At 45.6% G+C, this 20,568-nt stretch overlaps 1 protein-coding gene across 1 annotated transcript in view; it reads left to right on the top strand.

Annotated features, from left to right (window-relative positions):
- Positions 1 to 17,740: 17,740 nt before the first annotated feature.
- Positions 17,741 to 20,568, top strand: part of LOC124013879 (FHF complex subunit HOOK interacting protein 1A-like) — a 38,461-nt gene continuing 35,633 nt past the window's right edge. Inside the window, 1 exon segment of the mRNA XM_046328430.1 lies at positions 17,741 to 18,005. The gene's annotated coding sequence lies outside the window, so the exon portion shown is untranslated.

Here is a 20,568-nt window from a genome sequence, read left to right as displayed (position 1 = left end):
ACTGCCTCTACTAGTCAAACTACAGGAGCAGAACAAGGCTGCCTCTACTGGTCAAACTACAGGAGCAGAACAAGGCTGCCTCTACTAGTCAAACTACAGGAGCAGAACAAGGCTGCCTCTACTACAGGAGCAGAACAAGACTGCCTCTACTAGTCAAACTACAGGAGCAGAACAAAACTGCCTCTACTGGTCAAACTACAGGAGCAGAACAAGGCTGCCTCTACTACAGGAGCAGAACAAGACTGCCTCTACTAGTCAAACTACAGGAGTAGAACAGGGCTGCCTCTACTAGTCAAACTACAGGAGCAGAACAAGACTGCCTCTACTACAGGAGCAGAACAAGACTGCCTCTACTACAGGAGCAGAACAAGGCTGCCTTTACTAGTCAAACTACAGGAGTAGAACAAGACTGCCTCTACTAGTCAAACTACAGGAGCAGAACAAGGCTGCCTCTACTACAGAAGTAGAACAAGACTGCCTCTACTAGTCAAACTACAGGAGCAGAACAAGACTGCCTCTACTAGTCAAACTACAGGAGCAGAACAAGGCTGCCTCTACTGGTCAAACTACAGGAGCAGAACAAGGCTGCCTCTACTAGTCAAACTACAGGAACAGAACAAGACTGCCTCTACTGGTCAAACTACAGGAGCAGAACAAAACTGCCTCTACTGGTCAAACTACAGGAGCAGAACAAGGCTGCCTCTACTACAGGAGCAGAACAAGACTGCCTCTACTAGTCAAACTACAGGAGCAGAACAAAACTGCCTCTACTGGTCAAACTACAGGAGCAGAACAAGGCTGCCTCTACTACAGGAGCAGAACAAGACTGCCTCTACTAGTCAAACTACAGGAGTAGAACAGGGCTGCCTCTACTAGTCAAACTACAGGAGCAGAACAAGACTGCCTCTACTACAGGAGCAGAACAAGGCTGCCTTTACTAGTCAAACTACAGGAGTAGAACAAGACTGCCTCTACTAGTCAAACTACAGGAGCAGAACAAGGCTGCCTCTACTACAGAAGTAGAACAAGACTGCCTCTACTAGTCAAACTACAGGAGCAGAACAAGACTGCCTCTACTACAGGAGCAGAACAAGACTGCCTCTACTAGTCAAACTACAGGAGCAGAACAAGACTGCCTCTACTGGTCAAACTACAGGAGCAGAACAAGGCTGCCTCTACTACAGGAGCAGAACAAGCCTGCCTCTACTAGTCAAACTACAGGAGTAGAACAGGGCTGCCTCTACTAGTCAAACTACAGGAGCAGAACAAGACTGCCTCTACTACAGGAGCAGAACAAGACTGCCTCTACTACAGGAGCAGAACAAGGCTGCCTTTACTAGTCAAACTACAGGAGTAGAACAAGACTGCCTCTACTAGTCAAACTACAGGAGCAGAACAAAGCTGCCTCTACTACAGTAGTAGAACAAGACTGCCTCTACTAGTCAAACTACAGGAGCAGAACAAGGCTGCCTCTACTAGTCAAACTACAGGAGCAGAACAAGACTGCCTCTACTTGTCAAACTACAGGAGCAGAACAAGGCTGCCTCTACTACAGGAGTAGAACAAGACTGCCTCTACTGGTCAAACTACAGGAGCAGAACAAAGCTGCCTCTACTACAGCAAGACTGCCTCTACTGGTCAAACTACAGGAACAGAACAAGACTGCCTCTACTAGTCAAACTACAGGAACAGAACAAGACTGCCTCTACTAGTCAAACTACAGGAGCAGAACAAAGCTGCCTCTACTACAGGAGTAGAACAAGACTGCCTCTACTAGTCAAACTACAGGAACAGAACAAGACTGCCTCTACTAGTCAAACTACAGGAGCAGAAGAAGACTGCCTCTACTGGTCAAACTACAGGAGCAGAACAAGACTGCCTCTACTAGTCAAACTACAGGAACAGAACAAGACTGCCTCTACTAGTCAAACTACAGGAGCAGAACAAGACTGCCTCTACTAGTCAAACTACAGGAGCAGAACAAGACTGCCTCTACTAGTCAAACTACAGGAGCAGAACAAAGCTGCCTCTACTACAGGAGAACAAGACTAGAACAAGACTGCTGCCTCTACTAGTCAAACTACAGGAACAGAACAAGACTGCCTCTACTAGTCAAACTACAGGAACAGAACAAGACTGCCTCTACTAGTCAAACTACAGGAACAGAACAAGACTGCCTCTACTAGTCAAACTACAGGAGCAGAACAAGACTGCCTCTACTAGTCAAACTACAGGAGTAGAACAAGACTGCCTCTACTAGTCAAACTACAGGAGCAGAACAAGACTGCCTCTACTGGTCAAACTACAGGAGCAGAACAAGACTGCCTCTACAAACTACAGGAGTCAACAAGACTGCCTCTACTGGTCAAACTACAGGAAGAACAAGACTGCCTCTACTGGTCAAACTACAGGAACAGAACAAGGCTGCCTCTACTGGTCAAACTACAGGAGCAGAACAAGACTTCCTCTACTAGTCAAACTACAGGAACAGAACAAGGCTGCCTCTACTGGTCAAACTACAGGAGCAGAACAAGGCTGCCTCTACTACAGGAGCAGAAGAAGACTGCCTCTACTACAGGAGAAGAACAAGACTGCCTCTACTAGTCAAACTACAGGAGCAGAACAAGGCTGCCTCTACTGGTCAAACTACAGGAGCAGAACAAGGCTGCCTCTACTAGTCAAACTACAGGAACAGAACAAGACTGCCTCTACTGGTCACTGCCTCTACTGTCAAACTACAGGAGCAGAACAAGGCTGCCTCTACTGGTCAAACTAGGAGCAGAACAAGACTGCCTCTACTAGTCAAACTACAGGAGCAGAACAAAACTGCCTCTACTGGTCAAACTACAGGAGCAGAACAAGGCTGCCTCTACTAGTCAAACTACAGGAGTAGAACAGGGCTGCCTCTACTAGTCAAACTACAGGAGCAGAACAAGACTGCCTCTACTACAGGAGCAGAACAAGACTGCCTCTACTACAGGAGCAGAACAAGGCTGCCTTTACTAGTCAAACTACAGGAGTAGAACAAGACTGCCTCTACTAGTCAAACTACAGGAGCAGAACAAGGCTGCCTCTACTACAGGAGTAGAACAAGACTGCCTCTACTAGTCAAACTACAGGAGCAGAACAAGACTGCCTCTACTACAGGAGCAGAACAAGACTGCCTCTACTAGTCAAACTACAGGAGCAGAACAAAACTGCCTCTACTGGTCAAACTACAGGAGCAGAACAAGGCTGCCTCTACTACAGAAGCAGAACAAGCCTGCCTCTACTACAGGAGCAGAAGAAGACTGCCTCTACTACAGGAGAAGAACAAGACTGCCTCTACTAGTCAAACTACAGGAGCAGAACAAGGCTGCCTCTACTGGTCAAACTACAGGAGCAGAACAAGGCTGCCTCTACTATTCAAACTACAGGAACAGAACAAGACTGCCTCTACTGGTCAAACTACAGGAGCAGAACAAAACTGCCTCTACTGGTCAAACTACAGGAGCAGAACAAGGCTGCCTCTACTACAGGAGTAGAACAAGACTGCCTCTACTGGTCAAACTACAGGAGCAGAACAAAGCTGCCTCTACTACAGGAGTAGAACAAGACTGCCTCTACTAGTCAAACTACAGGAACAGAACAAGACTGCCTCTACTAGTCAAACTACAGGAACAGAACAAGACTGCCTCTACTAGTCAAACTACAGGAGCAGAACAAAGCTGCCTCTACTACAGGAGTAGAACAAGACTGCCTCTACTAGTCAAACTACAGGAACAGAACAAGTCTGCCTCTACTGGTCAAACTACAGGAACAGAACAAGACTGCCTCTACTGGTCAAACTACAGGAACAGAACAAGACTGCCTCTACTGGTCAAACTACAGGAACAGAACAAGACTGCCTCTACTAGTCAAACTACAGGAGCAGAACAAGACTGCCTCTACTAGTCAAACTACAGGAACAAAACAAGACTGCCTCTACTAGTCAAACTACAGGAGTAGAACAAGACTGCCTCTACTGGTCAAACTACAGGAGCAGAACAAGACTGCCTCTGCTAGTCAAACTACAGGAGTAGAACAAGACTGCCTCTACTGGTCAAACTACAGGAGCAGAACAAGACTGCCTCTACTGGTCAAACTACAGGAACAGAACAAGGCTGCCTCTACTGGTCAAACTACAGGAGCAGAACAAGACTTCCTCTACTAGTCAAACTACAGGAACAGAACAAGGCTGCCTCTACTGGTCAAACTACAGGAGCAGAACAAGGCTGCCTCTACTACAGGAGCAGAACAAGACTGCCTCTACTACAGGAGAAGAACAAGACTGCCTCTACTAGTCAAACTACAGGAGCAGAACAAGGCTGCCTCTACTGGTCAAACTACAGGAGCAGAACAAGGCTGCCTCTACTAGTCAAACTACAGGAACAGAACAAGACTGCCTCTACTGGTCAAACTACAGGAGCAGAACAAAACTGCCTCTACTGGTCAAACTACAGGAGCAGAACAAGGCTGCCTCTACTACAGGAGCAGAACAAGACTGCCTCTACTAGTCAAACTACAGGAGCAGAACAAAACTGCCTCTACTGGTCAAACTACAGGAGCAGAACAAGGCTGCCTCTACTAGTCAAACTACAGGAGTAGAACAGGGCTGCCTCTACTAGTCAAACTACAGGAGCAGAACAAGACTGCCTCTACTACAGGAGCAGAACAAGACTGCCTCTACTACAGGAGCAGAACAAGGCTGCCTTTACTAGTCAAACTACAGGAGTAGAACAAGACTGCCTCTACTAGTCAAACTACAGGAGCAGAACAAGGCTGCCTCTACTACAGGAGTAGAACAAGACTGCCTCTACTAGTCAAACTACAGGAGCAGAACAAGACTGCCTCTACTACAGGAGCAGAACAAGACTGCCTCTACTAGTCAAACTACAGGAGCAGAACAAAACTGCCTCTACTGGTCAAACTACAGGAGCAGAACAAGGCTGCCTCTACTACAGAAGCAGAACAAGCCTGCCTCTACTACAGGAGCAGAAGAAGACTGCCTCTACTACAGGAGAAGAACAAGACTGCCTCTACTAGTCAAACTACAGGAGCAGAACAAGGCTGCCTCTACTGGTCAAACTACAGGAGCAGAACAAGGCTGCCTCTACTATTCAAACTACAGGAACAGAACAAGACTGCCTCTACTGGTCAAACTACAGGAGCAGAACAAAACTGCCTCTACTGGTCAAACTACAGGAGCAGAACAAGGCTGCCTCTACTACAGGAGTAGAACAAGACTGCCTCTACTGGTCAAACTACAGGAGCAGAACAAAGCTGCCTCTACTACAGGAGTAGAACAAGACTGCCTCTACTAGTCAAACTACAGGAACAGAACAAGACTGCCTCTACTAGTCAAACTACAGGAACAGAACAAGACTGCCTCTACTAGTCAAACTACAGGAGCAGAACAAAGCTGCCTCTACTACAGGAGTAGAACAAGACTGCCTCTACTAGTCAAACTACAGGAACATAACAAGTCTGCCTCTACTGGTCAAACTACAGGAACAGAACAAGACTGCCTCTACTGGTCAAACTACAGGAACAGAACAAGACTGCCTCTACTGGTCAAACTACAGGAACAGAACAAGACTGCCTCTACTAGTCAAACTACAGGAGCAGAACAAGACTGCCTCTACTAGTCAAACTACAGGAAACAAGAACAAGACTGCCTCTACTAGTCAAACTACAGGAACAGAACAAGACTGCCTCTACTAGTCAAACTACAGGAACAGAACAAGACTGCCTCTACTAGTCAAACTACAGGAGCAGAACAAGACTGTCTCTACTAGTCAAACTACAGGAGCAGAACAAGACTGCCTCTACTAGTCAAACTACAGGAACAGAACAAGACTGCCTCTACTGGTCAAACTACAGGAGCAGAACAAGACTGCCTCTACTAGTCAAACTACAGGAGTAGAACAAGACTGCCTCTACTGGTCAAATTACAGGAGCAGAACAAGACTGCATCTGCTAGTCAAACTACAGGAGTAGAACAAGACTGCCTCTACTGGTCAAACTACAGGAGCAGAACAAGACTGCCTCTACTGGTCAAACTACAGGAACAGAACAAGGCTGCCTCTACTGGTCAAACTACAGGAGCAGAACAAGACTTCCTCTACTAGTCAAACTACAGGAACAGAACAAGGCTGCCTCTACTGGTCAAACTACAGGAGCAGAACAAGGCTGCCTCTACTACAGGAGCAGAAGAAGACTGCCTCTACTACAGGAGAAGAACAAGACTGCCTCTACTAGTCAAACTACAGGAGCAGAACAAGGCTGCCTCTACTGGTCAAACTACAGGAGCAGAACAAGGCTGCCTCTACTAGTCAAACTACAGGAACAGAACAAGACTGCCTCTACTGGTCAAACTACAGGAGCAGAACAAAACTGCCTCTACTGGTCAAACTACAGGAGCAGAACAAGGCTGCCTCTACTACAGGAGCAGAACAAGACTGCCTCTACTAGTCAAACTACAGGAGCAGAACAAAACTGCCTCTACTGGTCAAACTACAGGAGCAGAACAAGGCTGCCTCTACTACAGGAGCAGAACAAGACTGCCTCTACTAGTCAAACTACAGGAGTAGAACAGGGCTGCCTCTACTAGTCAAACTACAGGAGCAGAACAAGACTGCCTCTACTACAGGAGCAGAACAAGACTGCCTCTACTACAGGAGCAGAACAAGGCTGCCTTTACTAGTCAAACTACAGGAGTAGAACAAGACTGCCTCTACTAGTCAAACTACAGGAGCAGAACAAGGCTGCCTCTACTACAGAAGTAGAACAAGACTGCCTCTACTAGTCAAACTACAGGAGCAGAACAAGAATGCCTCTACTAGTCAAACTACAGGAGCAGAACAATGCTGCCTCTACTGGTCAAACTACAGGAGCAGAACAAGGCTGCCTCTACTAGTCAAACTACAGGAACAGAACAAGACTGCCTCTACTACAGGAGCAGAACAAGACTGCCTCTACTAGTCAAACTACAGGAGCAGAACAAAACTGCCTCTACTGGTCAAACTACAGGAGCAGAACAAGGCTGCCTCTACTACAGGAGCAGAACAAGACTGCCTCTACTAGTCAAACTACAGGAGTAGAACAGGGCTGCCTCTACTAGTCAAACTACAGGAGCAGAACAAGACTGCCTCTACTACAGGAGCAGAACAAGACTGCCTCTACTACAGGAGCAGAACAAGGCTGCCTTTACTAGTCAAACTACAGGAGTAGAACAAGACTGCCTCTACTAGTCAAACTACAGGAGCAGAACAAGGCTGCCTCTACTACAGAAGTAGAACAAGACTGCCTCTACTAGTCAAACTACAGGAGCAGAACAAGACTGCCTCTACTACAGGAGCAGAACAAGACTGCCTCTACTAGTCAAACTACAGGAGCAGAACAAAACTGCCTCTACTGGTCAAACTACAGGAGCAGAACAAGGCTGCCTCTACTACAGGAGCAGAACAAGCCTGCCTCTACTAGTCAAACTACAGGAGTAGAACAGGGCTGCCTCTACTAGTCAAACTACAGGAACAGAACAAGACTGCCTCTACTAGTCAAACTACAGGAACAGAACAAGACTGCCTCTACTAGTCAAACTACAGGAGCAGAACAAAGCTGCCTCTACTACAGGAGTAGAACAAGACTGCCTCTACTAGTCAAACTACAGGAACAGAACAAGTCTGCCTCTACTGGTCAAACTACAGGAACAGAACAAGACTGCCTCTACTGGTCAAACTACAGGAACAGAACAAGACTGCCTCTACTAGTCAAACTACAGGAACAGAACAAGACTGCCTCTACTAGTCAAACTACAGGAGCAGAACAAGACTGCCTCTACTAGTCAAACTACAGGAACAGAACAAGACTGCCTCTACTAGTCAAACTACAGGAACAGAACAAGACTGCCTCTACTAGTCAAACTACAGGAACAGAACAAGACTGCCTCTACTAGTCAAACTACAGGAGCAGAACAAGACTGTCTCTACTAGTCAAACTACAGGAGCAGAACAAGACTGCCTCTACTAGTCAAACTACAGGAACAGAACAAGACTGCCTCTACTGGTCAAACTACAGGAGCAGAACAAGACTGCCTCTACTAGTCAAACTACAGGAACAGAACAAGACTGCCTCTACTGGTCAAACTACAGGAACAAAACAAGACTGCCTCTACTAGTCAAACTACAGGAGTAGAACAAGACTGCCTCTACTGGTCAAATTACAGGAGCAGAACAAGACTGCATCTGCTAGTCAAACTACAGGAGTAGAACAAGACTGCCTCTACTGGTCAAACTACAGGAGCAGAACAAGACTGCCTCTACTGGTCAAACTACAGGAACAGAACAAGGCTGCCTCTACTGGTCAAACTACAGGAGCAGAACAAGACTTCCTCTACTAGTCAAACTACAGGAACAGAACAAGGCTGCCTCTACTGGTCAAACTACAGGAGCAGAACAAGGCTGCCTCTACTACAGGAGCAGAAGAAGACTGCCTCTACTACAGGAGAAGAACAAGACTGCCTCTACTAGTCAAACTACAGGAGCAGAACAAGGCTGCCTCTACTGGTCAAACTACAGGAGCAGAACAAGGCTGCCTCTACTAGTCAAACTACAGGAACAGAACAAGACTGCCTCTACTGGTCAAACTACAGGAGCAGAACAAAACTGCCTCTACTGGTCAAACTACAGGAGCAGAACAAGGCTGCCTCTACTACAGGAGCAGAACAAGACTGCCTCTACTAGTCAAACTACAGGAGCAGAACAAAACTGCCTCTACTGGTCAAACTACAGGAGCAGAACAAGGCTGCCTCTACTACAGGAGCAGAACAAGACTGCCTCTACTAGTCAAACTACAGGAGTAGAACAGGGCTGCCTCTACTAGTCAAACTACAGGAGCAGAACAAGACTGCCTCTACTACAGGAGCAGAACAAGACTGCCTCTACTACAGGAGCAGAACAAGGCTGCCTTTACTAGTCAAACTACAGGAGTAGAACAAGACTGCCTCTACTAGTCAAACTACAGGAGCAGAACAAGGCTGCCTCTACTACAGAAGTAGAACAAGACTGCCTCTACTAGTCAAACTACAGGAGCAGAACAAGACTGCCTCTACTACAGGAGCAGAACAAGACTGCCTCTACTAGTCAAACTACAGGAGCAGAACAAAACTGCCTCTACTGGTCAAACTACAGGAGCAGAACAAGGCTGCCTCTACTACAGGAGCAGAACAAGCCTGCCTCTACTAGTCAAACTACAGGAGTAGAACAGGGCTGCCTCTACTAGTCAAACTACAGGAGCAGAACAAGACTGCCTCTACTACAGGAGCAGAACAAGACTGCCTCTACTACAGGAGCAGAACAAGGCTGCCTCTACTACAGGAGCAGAACAAGCCTGCCTCTACTAGTCAAACTACAGGAGTAGAACAGGGCTGCCTTTACTAGTCAAACTACAGGAGTAGAACAAGACTGCCTCTACTAGTCAAACTACAGGAGCAGAACAAAGCTGCCTCTACTACAGTAGTAGAACAAGACTGCCTCTACTAGTCAAACTACAGGAGCAGAACAAGGCTGCCTCTACTAGTCAAACTACAGGAGCAGAACAAGACTGCCTCTACTTGTCAAACTACAGGAGCAGAACAAGGCTGCCTCTACTACAGGAGTAGAACAAGACTGCCTCTACTGGTCAAACTACAGGAGCAGAACAAAGCTGCCTCTACTACAGGAGTAGAACAAGACTGCCTCTACTAGTCAAACTACAGGAACAGAACAAGACTGCCTCTACTAGTCAAACTACAGGAACAGAACAAGACTGCCTCTACTAGTCAAACTACAGGAGCAGAACAAAGCTGCCTCTACTACAGGAGTAGAACAAGACTGCCTCTACTAGTCAAACTACAGGAACAGAACAAGACTGCCTCTACTAGTCAAACTACAGGAGCAGAAGAAGACTGCCTCTACTGGTCAAACTACAGGAGCAGAACAAGACTGCCTCTACTAGTCAAACTACAGGAACAGAACAAGACTGCCTCTACTAGTCAAACTACAGGAGCAGAAGAAGACTGCCTCTACTAGTCAAACTACAGGAGCAGAACAAGACTGCCTCTACTAGTCAAACTACAGGAGCAGAACAAAGCTGCCTCTACTACAGGAGTAGAACAAGACTGCCTCTACTAGTCAAACTACAGGAACAGAACAAGACTGCCTCTACTAGTCAAACTACAGGAACAGAACAAGACTGCCTCTACTAGTCAAACTACAGGAACAGAACAAGACTGCCTCTACTAGTCAAACTACAGGAACAGAACAAGACTGCCTCTACTGGTCAAACTACAGGAGCAGAACAAGACTGCCTCTACTAGTCAAACTACAGGAGTAGAACAAGACTGCCTCTACTGGTCAAACTACAGGAGTAGAACAAGACTGCCTCTACTGGTCAAACTACAGGAGCAGAACAAGACTGCCTCTACTGGTCAAACTACAGGAACAGAACAAGGCTGCCTCTACTGGTCAAACTACAGGAGCAGAACAAGACTTCCTCTACTAGTCAAACTACAGGAACATAACAAGGCTGCCTCTACTGGTCAAACTACAGGAGCAGAACAAGGCTGCCTCTACTACAGGAGCAGAAGAAGACTGCCTCTACTACAGGAGAAGAACAAGACTGCCTCTACTAGTCAAACTACAGGAGCAGAACAAGGCTGCCTCTACTGGTCAAACTACAGGAGCAGAACAAGGCTGCCTCTACTAGTCAAACTACAGGAACAGAACAAGACTGCCTCTACTGGTCAAACTACAGGAGCAGAACAAAACTGCCTCTACTGGTCAAACTACAGGAGCAGAACAAGGCTGCCTCTACTACAGGAGCAGAACAAGACTGCCTCTACTAGTCAAACTACAGGAGCAGAACAAAACTGCCTCTACTGGTCAAACTACAGGAGCAGAACAAGGCTGCCTCTACTAGTCAAACTACAGGAGTAGAACAGGGCTGCCTCTACTAGTCAAACTACAGGAGCAGAACAAGACTGCCTCTACTACAGGAGCAGAACAAGACTGCCTCTACTACAGGAGCAGAACAAGGCTGCCTTTACTAGTCAAACTACAGGAGTAGAACAAGACTGCCTCTACTAGTCAAACTACAGGAGCAGAACAAGGCTGCCTCTACTACAGGAGTAGAACAAGACTGCCTCTACTAGTCAAACTACAGGAGCAGAACAAGACTGCCTCTACTACAGGAGCAGAACAAGACTGCCTCTACTAGTCAAACTACAGGAGCAGAACAAAACTGCCTCTACTGGTCAAACTACAGGAGCAGAACAAGGCTGCCTCTACTACAGAAGCAGAACAAGCCTGCCTCTACTACAGGAGCAGAAGAAGACTGCCTCTACTACAGGAGAAGAACAAGACTGCCTCTACTAGTCAAACTACAGGAGCAGAACAAGGCTGCCTCTACTGGTCAAACTACAGGAGCAGAACAAGGCTGCCTCTACTATTCAAACTACAGGAACAGAACAAGACTGCCTCTACTGGTCAAACTACAGGAGCAGAACAAAACTGCCTCTACTGGTCAAACTACAGGAGCAGAACAAGGCTGCCTCTACTACAGGAGCAGAACAAGACTGCCTCTACTAGTCAAACTACAGGAGCAGAACAAAACTGCCTCTACTGGTCAAACTACAGGAGCAGAACAAGGCTGCCTCTACTAGTCAAACTACAGGAGTAGAACAGGGCTGCCTCTACTAGTCAAACTACAGGAGCAGAACAAGACTGCCTCTACTACAGGAGCAGAACAAGACTGCCTCTACTACAGGAGCAGAACAAGACTGCCTCTACTAGTCAAACTACAGGAGTAGAACAAGACTGCCTCTACTAGTCAAACTACAGGAGCAGAACAAGGCTGCCTCTACTACAGGAGTAGAACAAGACTGCCTCTACTAGTCAAACTACAGGAGCAGAACAAGACTGCCTCTACTTCAGGAGCAGAACAAGACTGCCTCTACTAGTCAAACTACAGGAGCAGAACAAAACTGCCTCTACTGGTCAAACTACAGGAGCAGAACAAGACTGCCTCTACTACAGGAGCAGAACAAGGCTGCCTTTACTAGTCAAACTACAGGAGTAGAACAAGACTGCCTCTACTAGTCAAACTACAGGAGCAGAACAAAGCTGCCTCTACTACAGGAGTAGAACAAGACTGCCTCTACTAGTCAAACTACAGGAGCAGAACAAGGCTGCCTCTACTGGTCAAACTACAGGAGTAGAACAAGGCTGCCTCTACTAGTCAAACTACAGGAGCAGAACAAGACTGCCTCTACTGGTCAAACTACAGTAGCAGAACAAGGCTGCCTCTACTACAGGAGTAGAACAAGACTGCCTTTACTGGTCAAACTACAGGAGCAGAACAAGGCTGCCTCTACTACAGGAGCAGAACAAGGCTGCCTCTACCAGTCAAACTACAGGAGTAGAACAAGGCTGCCTCTACTACAGGAGTAGAACAAGGCTGCCTCTACTAGTCAAACTACAGGAGCAGAACAAGACTGCCTCTACTGGTCAAACTACAGGAGCAGAACAAGGCTGCCTCTACTACAGGAGTAGAACAAGACTGCCTCTACTAGTCAAACTACAGGAGCAGAACAAGACTGCCTCTACTACAGGAGCAGAACAAGGCTGCCTTTACTAGTCAAACTACAGGAGTAGAACAAGACTGCCTCTACTAGTCAAACTACAGGAGCAGAACAAAGCTGCCTCTACTACAGGAGTAGAACAAAACTGCCTCTACTGGTCAAACTACAGGAGCAGAACAAGACTGCCTCTACTACAGGAGCAGAACAAGGCTGCCTTTACTAGTCAAACTACAGGAGTAGAACAAGACTGCCTCTACTAGTCAAACTACAGGAGCAGAACAAAGCTGCCTCTACTACAGGAGTAGAACAAGACTGCCTCTACTAGTCAAACTACAGGAGCAGAACAAGGCTGCCTCTACTGGTCAAACTACAGTAGCAGAACAAGGCTGCCTCTACTACAGGAGTAGAACAAGACTGCCTTTACTGGTCAAACTACAGGAGCAGAACAAGGCTGCCTCTACTACAGGAGCAGAACAAGGCTGCCTCTACCAGTCAAACTACAGGAGTAGAACAAGGCTGCCTCTACTACAGGAGTAGAACAAGGCTGCCTCTACTAGTCAAACTACAGGAGCAGAACAAGACTGCCTCTACTGGTCAAACTACAGGAGCAGAACAAGGCTGCCTCTACTACAGGAGTAGAACAAGACTGCCTCTACTAGTCAAACTACAGGAGTAGAACAAGGCTGCCTCTACTAGTCAAACTACAGGAGCAGAACAAGACTGCCTCTACTGGTCAAACTACAGGAGCAGAACAAGACTGCCTCTACTGGTCAAACTACAGGAGCAGAACAAGACTGCCTCTACTACAGGAGTAGAACAAGACTGCCTCTACTACAGGAGTAGAACAATACCTCTATTCAAAATAAAAGCACAGACTATGTTATTCCGTGCCACAGCATCGAAGCCAAACGTGGCTCATTTTACTTCCTGCTCTTTGTTGTCATAGAACACGTCCACGTTTCACCAAGAGGAAGTGACATCGTCCCCTAAACTAAAACAAACAAGGCATTCTGACTGTACTCCTTTGAGACACTGTGGATCCTAAAGTGCTAAACCTGGCCTGTTGATTAACCAGACACTCTATTTCTCTTGTTATTCTGTGCTATAATTGACCACTTACCTTGAAACATATAATTATAATTGTATTATATTGTTGTGTCTCAATGGGCCACTAGGCTATAAAGAGGAAGTAAGTAACTAAATGGTCAGGTCACTCTGGCTTTATGTCGAGGCGCCAGTCACCTGTCTGCATCCTGTACAGTGGATTAAAATAAGCAATAAAGAAATAAATCTCTGCCTTTAATTGTTTTTGGTGAGTGGTGTAACTACTTTTCATACTCGAATTAGTCATATTGGAAGTTTTTCTTGGTGAGCCATTCTTGTGTTTCCTGTAGACTTGTTTTAATGCTAAATCAGTCGGAGGAGACACGGCAGCTGTCTCGGGGTCTATGAAACGAACAGGTGGTTATGGCTTTAACTGACAACAAAGGCCACGGTAAAGCAGGAGCTGTCCGTCCATTCAAGGCCGCACGCCACCTAACCTATGAAGCAGGCGAAAAATAAACACCTGAAACTAGATCCTCTACACACTGGTCTTCACCAATGATGTGTATAAACCCTGGATGACTGACAGGGGGCGCTGTATTGAAGCCACCACACAGCCATCTTGGTATTCCTGTATTGATGTACCTGGCAGCCATCTTGGTATTCCTGTATTGAAGCCACCACACAGCCATCTTGGTATTCCTGTATTGATGTACCTGGCAGCCATCTTGGTATTCCTGTATTGAAGCCACCACACAGCCATCTTGGTATTCCTGGATTGAAGCCACCACACAGCCATCTTGGTATTCCTGGATTGAAGCCACCACACAGCCATCTTGGTATTCCTGTATTGAAGCCACCACACATCCATCTTGGTATTCCTGTATTGAAGCCACCACACAGCCATCTTGGTACTCCTGTATTGATGTACCTGGCAGCCATCTTGGTATTCCTGTATTGAAGCCACCACACAGCCATCTTGGTATTCCTGTATTGAAGCCACCACACAGCCATCTTGGTATTCCTGTATTGAAGCCACCACACAGCCATCTTGGTATTCCTGTATTGAAGCCACCACACAGCCATCTTGGTATTCCTGTATTGAAGCCACCACACAGCCATCTTGGTATTCCTGTATTGAAGCCACCACACAGCCATCTTGGTATTCCTGTATTGAAGCCACCACACAGCCATCTTGGTATTCCTGTATTGAAGCCACCACACAGCCATCTTGGTATTCCTGTATTGAAGCCACCACACAGCCGTCTTGGTACTCCTGTATTGATAAACCTAGCAGCCATCTTGGTACTCCTGTATTGATGTACCTGGCAGCCATCTTGGTCCTCCTCCTCCTCAATTGTAAAACAGATTTAGGTAGCTATAGAAGAGCATTTACATAATGTCTACATTAATTTTAACACGTTTATTCTATTACGGACACTTTAATTCGGACTCCCGAGTGGCGCAGCGGTCTAAGACACCACATCTTAGGGCTAAAGGCATCACTACAGACCCCGGTTCAATTCTAGGCTGTATCACAACCGGCCGTGACCATAGGGCGGTGCACAATTGGCCCAGCATCATCTGGGTTAGGGTTAGGCCGGGGTAGGCCGTCATTGTAAATAAGGGTTTGTTCTTAACTGACTTGCCTAGTTAAATAAAGGTTAAATAATTTTAAATTATATTATAGCACAATTACAGCAGCCATTAAGGTTTTAAGTGATATCACTGGACAAAAAAACAGCACTGTGTCTCACTTTTTATTGATCTCTCTAAGGCTTTTGATACAGTTGATTATGCTACACTAAGGCAGAGATTGTCGAGTGTAGGTCTTTAGGAGCATGCAGTTGCATGGTTTGCTAACTATCTGTCTGATAGAACTCAGTGCACTCAATTTGATGGGCTTATGTCTGTTAAATTGTCTGTCTTGAATGGTGTGCCCCAAGGCTCTGTACTTGGTCCTCTCTTCTTCACTATTTATATAAATGATTTAGACAAATGTCCAAAATGCACAACTTAATTTTTATGTTGATACTGTTATTTACTGTTGTGCCTCTTCTCTTACAAAAGCTTTCCAGAACATGCAAACTGCTTTTTATACTGTTCAACATACCTTGTGTCAATTGAAGCTTATCCTCGATACTGATACTGACAAAACTAAACTAATGGTGTTTTCTAAAGCGAGAAATAGACCTCTGAACCTTTCACCTATTACTACCTGTCAGGGCAAGGAGACGGAGGTTGTAACTGTAATTGATGACGGCCTTTCTTTTAAATTGCATATTCAACAACTTACAAAAAAATTGAGGCTGAAATTGGAATTTTATTTCAGGAAGGCCTGTTTTTGTTTTGAAGCCAGAAGGAGGCTAGTCTCAGCTACATTTATGCCTTTACTAGACTATGGGGATATTTTATATATGAATGCTTCCGCTCAGTGTTTGAGATCACTTGACACCCTTTACCAAGGCACTTTGAGATTTATTTTAAACTGCAAAACCCTTACGCACCACTGCACTTTTGTATACCAGGGTTGGCTGGCCTCCTCTAGTCGCTCGTAGGCTCAGTCACTGGTATACTTTTATTTACAAAGCTTACAAAGTTTACTACCTTTTTATTTGGGCATTTTTATTGTTCATAGATGTGGTGGGTCGTCTCTTCGTTCACTGGACTTTATCCTGCTAACTGTTCCAAATGTCCGAACTGAATTTGGTAAACGGGCTTTTATGTACTATGCGCCATCGTCTTGGAACGCTTTACAAAATACTTTTAAACTGGAAGAACTTTAAATCACTGATGAAGGATCTTGAGACTGATTCCCTGACCTGTCAATGTTTTTAATTTGCTGTTTTTAATTTGCTGTTTTATACTCTTGTGAATTCTATGGTTTTTACTAGATTACTTGTAGTTTTTCTTGTTGTTTGTCTGTAATTTTTGTAATGACTTGGTGCTGCCTATCTTGGCCAGGACGCTCTTGAAAAAGAGATTTTAAATCTCAATGAGCCCTTCCTGGTTAAATAAAGGTTAAATAAATACATACAATTATGTGAGCTAAACATACAAATAAAAATATGAAATAATTTATATAAAAACATTTTCCTTAAAGCACTTTTTTTTGTACTAATGTTACTGTCACCTTAATAAACAAACACATCTTAAATAAAATGACATGTATCCTCGAAACATTTAATTGGAATAAATGTAGAATTCCATCCATTCCTATGAAGGATGCTCCTACTGAGGAGTACCAATATGGCCGACAGGTGGCTTCGACGCCTCTCATACACAGCATCAGCTATCCAGGGTTTACATCGTTGGTTTTGACAAGGAGAGAAAAAAAACTATCGTCGAGGTTCTCTTCTGCACTGTTCAACCAATACTGCAAATGTCGATGAGTAAAATGGGGTGTCGCTTCATTATAACGTCCAGCAAAAGCGGAACTAGCGTGACAGGCTCTCTTTCCAGTTCCCCTGAAAACCGGAACATCCGGCTGTTGGGGACTTAGTAGAGGCTACATGACATCCTGTCAACGTAGACTTATAGGTCAGATTCCACTGCTTAGACGTTGCCGGATCTTAAAACGGCCTGGATGGGTGTTTTACCAACTAACCGCTTACTGTTATAGCAATCTGATAGATGTTGACACAGTCGATGATGTGACACGCTTGCATGCAACGTCTAAGCAGTGGAACAGGACCGATTCAATTCAAGGGCTTTATTGACATGGGAAACATGTGTTGACATTGCCGAAGCAAGTGAGGTAGATAATATACAAAAGTGAAATAAACAATAAAAATGAACAGTAAACATGACATATAACCCTAGAATAAAACACAAATGTGCATTGAAGTGATTTCATTGGATAGGAAAGTGAAAAAGATTAGTCCTATTGAAACCTCTAAACAAAATACAATAGTTTTCGTAAAGATCAAATTGACCCGTTTTAGCATGTTTTTGTCCATTTTCTAAAAAGTGTTTGTGTGGTCGGATTGTTGAATCTCTGTCCCGGACCGAGGGGGCGTGTCTAGAGCGTCACCTTTCTCTGACAGCTCAAGCCGCGTACCGACAGCAGCGAACTGACCTGACCGACTGTCACAATATCATAACGGCTTTTTCGTTCTATCAACTGTTCGGGAATACAGGATTTTCATTCGAGTAAACAGCTATTAGATAATGAACGTATTTGTTCGGTAGCACTTTATTACTTTGATTGTTTGCAAAGACATTGAACAGTTTGAAAGAGAGAGAGAGAGAGAGAGAGAGAGAGAGCGCGCAAATTCCGTGGGATAGATTTATTCATCCAAAACTGTGTAATGTGTCAATAGAGGTAAGATTTATGACGCTTAAGTATTTCTGTATGTAAATGTTTCTATTGTGTGAACAGTGATTTGGGGAGAGGAGAGTTAAAATAGTGGCTTATGATATTTATTTTCATACTTTATTCATGTTTTCATGATTTCTACAGTATTTGTATCGTGGAGGACAATGCGGTATATCAACTCATAGTCCCTCAACAGTAAACAGAAAGAGCGAGAGATCATCCTAAATGTCCTTTTCTCTCTTTAGTTTTTATTAGCGGCGAATCGACTTACAGGTTGAGGAGTCTAGCTGAAACAGGTGTGACGTAGCAGCTAGACGCTCCCGAGTGGCGCAGCGGTCTGAGGCACTGCATCTCAGTGCTAGAGGCATCACTACAGACCCTGGTTCGATTCCAGGCTGTATCACAACTGCCGTGGTTGGGAGTCCCATAGGGCGGTGTAAAATTGGCCCAGAGTAGCCCATCATTTTAACTAATAATTTCTTCTTAACTGTCTTGCCTAGTTAAATAAAAGTTTTTTTTTAAAGAAATACGAATAATTATATATAAATGCTGATCTTGGGTCTGTTTTAGATTACCCTCACTAATGGTTGAGGGTTAAGATTGGGGGAGGGGAAACTGTTCCTAGATCTGTACTAAGGGGCAAACTTCACCCCAGAGCCATGTTGTCGGAGTCTCCTAAACTCTGTTACACCCATTCTGTAAATAAAAACAAAGATTTGCCTAGGCACAGATTTAGGATCAGCGTCCCCAACATCACAATCTTAACCATTGGTGGGGTAAATGCAAGATCAAATCAAATCAAATCAAATTTATTTATATAGCCCTTCGTACATCAGCTGATATCTCAAAGTGCTGTACAGAAACCCAGCCTAAAACCCCAAACAGCAAACAATCAGCATCTAGGAGTAACTACACTCTACTCAGACAATAGGTGTGACGTATGAGAGACCTGTCATGGCAACCTGAGGTCAGGGGTCAGGAAAAGAGCCTGTTTAAGCTTTAGTGTTATGTCACGATGTACTCTCTGGTCACAGACTGACTGTGTATTTTTACCTACAGTGCACGCAGGTGTGTGTGTGTGTGTGTGTACACTAGTTACAGTATAAACAGTGTTTGCGAAACAGTAAGGTGCCATACAGAAGTAGGTGCTATATCCTACTATGTTAATAAACGTCCCTTTTTCAGGACCCTGTCTTTCAAAGATAATTCATTAAAAAATCCAAATAACTTCACAGATCTTCATTGTAAAGGGTTTGAACACTGTTTCCCATGCTTGTTCAACGAACCATAAACAATTAATGAACATGCACCTGTGGAACGGTCGTTAAGACACGAACAGCTTACAGACGGTAGGCAATTAATGTCACAGTTATGAAAACTTAGGACACTAAAGAGGCCTTTCTACTGACTCTGAAAAACACCAAAATAAAGATGCCCAGTGTCCCTGCTCATCTGCGTGAATGTGCCTTAGGCATGCTGCAAGGAGGCATGAGGCCTGCAGATGTGGCCAGGGCAATAAATTGCAATGTCCGTACTGTGAGACGCCTAAGACAGCACTACAGGGAGACAACGGACAGCTGATCGTCCTCGCAGTGGCAGACCACGTGTAATAACACCTGCACAGGATCGGTACATCACACACACCTGCGGGACAGGATCAGGATGGCAACAACAACTGCCTGAGTTACACCAGGAATGCAGAATCCCTCCATCAGTGCTCAGACTGTCTGCAATAGGCTGAGAGAGGCTGGACTAAGGGCTTGTAGGCTTGTTGTAAGGCAGGTCCTCAATATGCTGAGAGAGGCTGGACTGAGGGCTTGTAGGCTTGTTGTAAGGCAGGTCCTCAATAGGCTGAGAGAGGCTGGACTGAGGGCTGGTAGGCCTGTTGTAAGGCAGGTCCTCAATAGGCTGAGAGAGGCTGGACTGAGGCCTTGTAGGCCTGTTGTAAGGCAGGTCCTCACCAGACATCACCGGCAACAACGTCGCCTATGGACACAAACCCACCGTCGCTGCACCAGACAGGACTGGCAAAAAGTGCTCTTCACTGGCGAGTCGCGGTTTTGTCTCACCAGGGGTGATGGTCGGATTCACGTTTATCGTCAAAGGAATGAGCGTTACACCGAGGCCTGTACTCTGGAGCGGGATCGATTTGGAGATGGAGGGTCCATCATGGTCTGGGGCGGTGTGTCACAGCATCATCAGACTGAGCTTGTTGTCATTGCAGGCAATCTCAATGCTGTGCGTTACAGGGAAGACCTCCTCCTCCCTCATGTGGTACCCTTCCTGCAGGCTCATCCTGACATGACCCTCCAGCATGACAATGTCACCAGCCATACTGCTTGTTCTGTGCGTGATTTCCTGCAAGACAGGAATGTCAGTGTTCTGCCATGGCCAGCGAAGAGCCCGTATCTCAATCCCATTGATCCCATTGGATCGGAAGGTGAGGGCTAGGGCCATTCCCCCCAGAAATGTCCGGGAACTTGCAGGTGCCTTGGTGGAACAGTGGAGTAACATCTCACAGCAAGAACCGGCAAATCTGGTGCAGTGAGGAGGAGATGCACTGCAGTAC

This window comes from Oncorhynchus gorbuscha, linkage group LG25 (genome assembly GCF_021184085.1).
Source record: "Oncorhynchus gorbuscha isolate QuinsamMale2020 ecotype Even-year linkage group LG25, OgorEven_v1.0, whole genome shotgun sequence".
In the NCBI taxonomy this organism is placed as follows: domain Eukaryota; kingdom Metazoa; phylum Chordata; class Actinopteri; order Salmoniformes; family Salmonidae; genus Oncorhynchus; species Oncorhynchus gorbuscha.
Note: the sequence above shows the minus strand (reverse complement) of the source record. Positions and strands in the feature narration are given on the sequence as shown.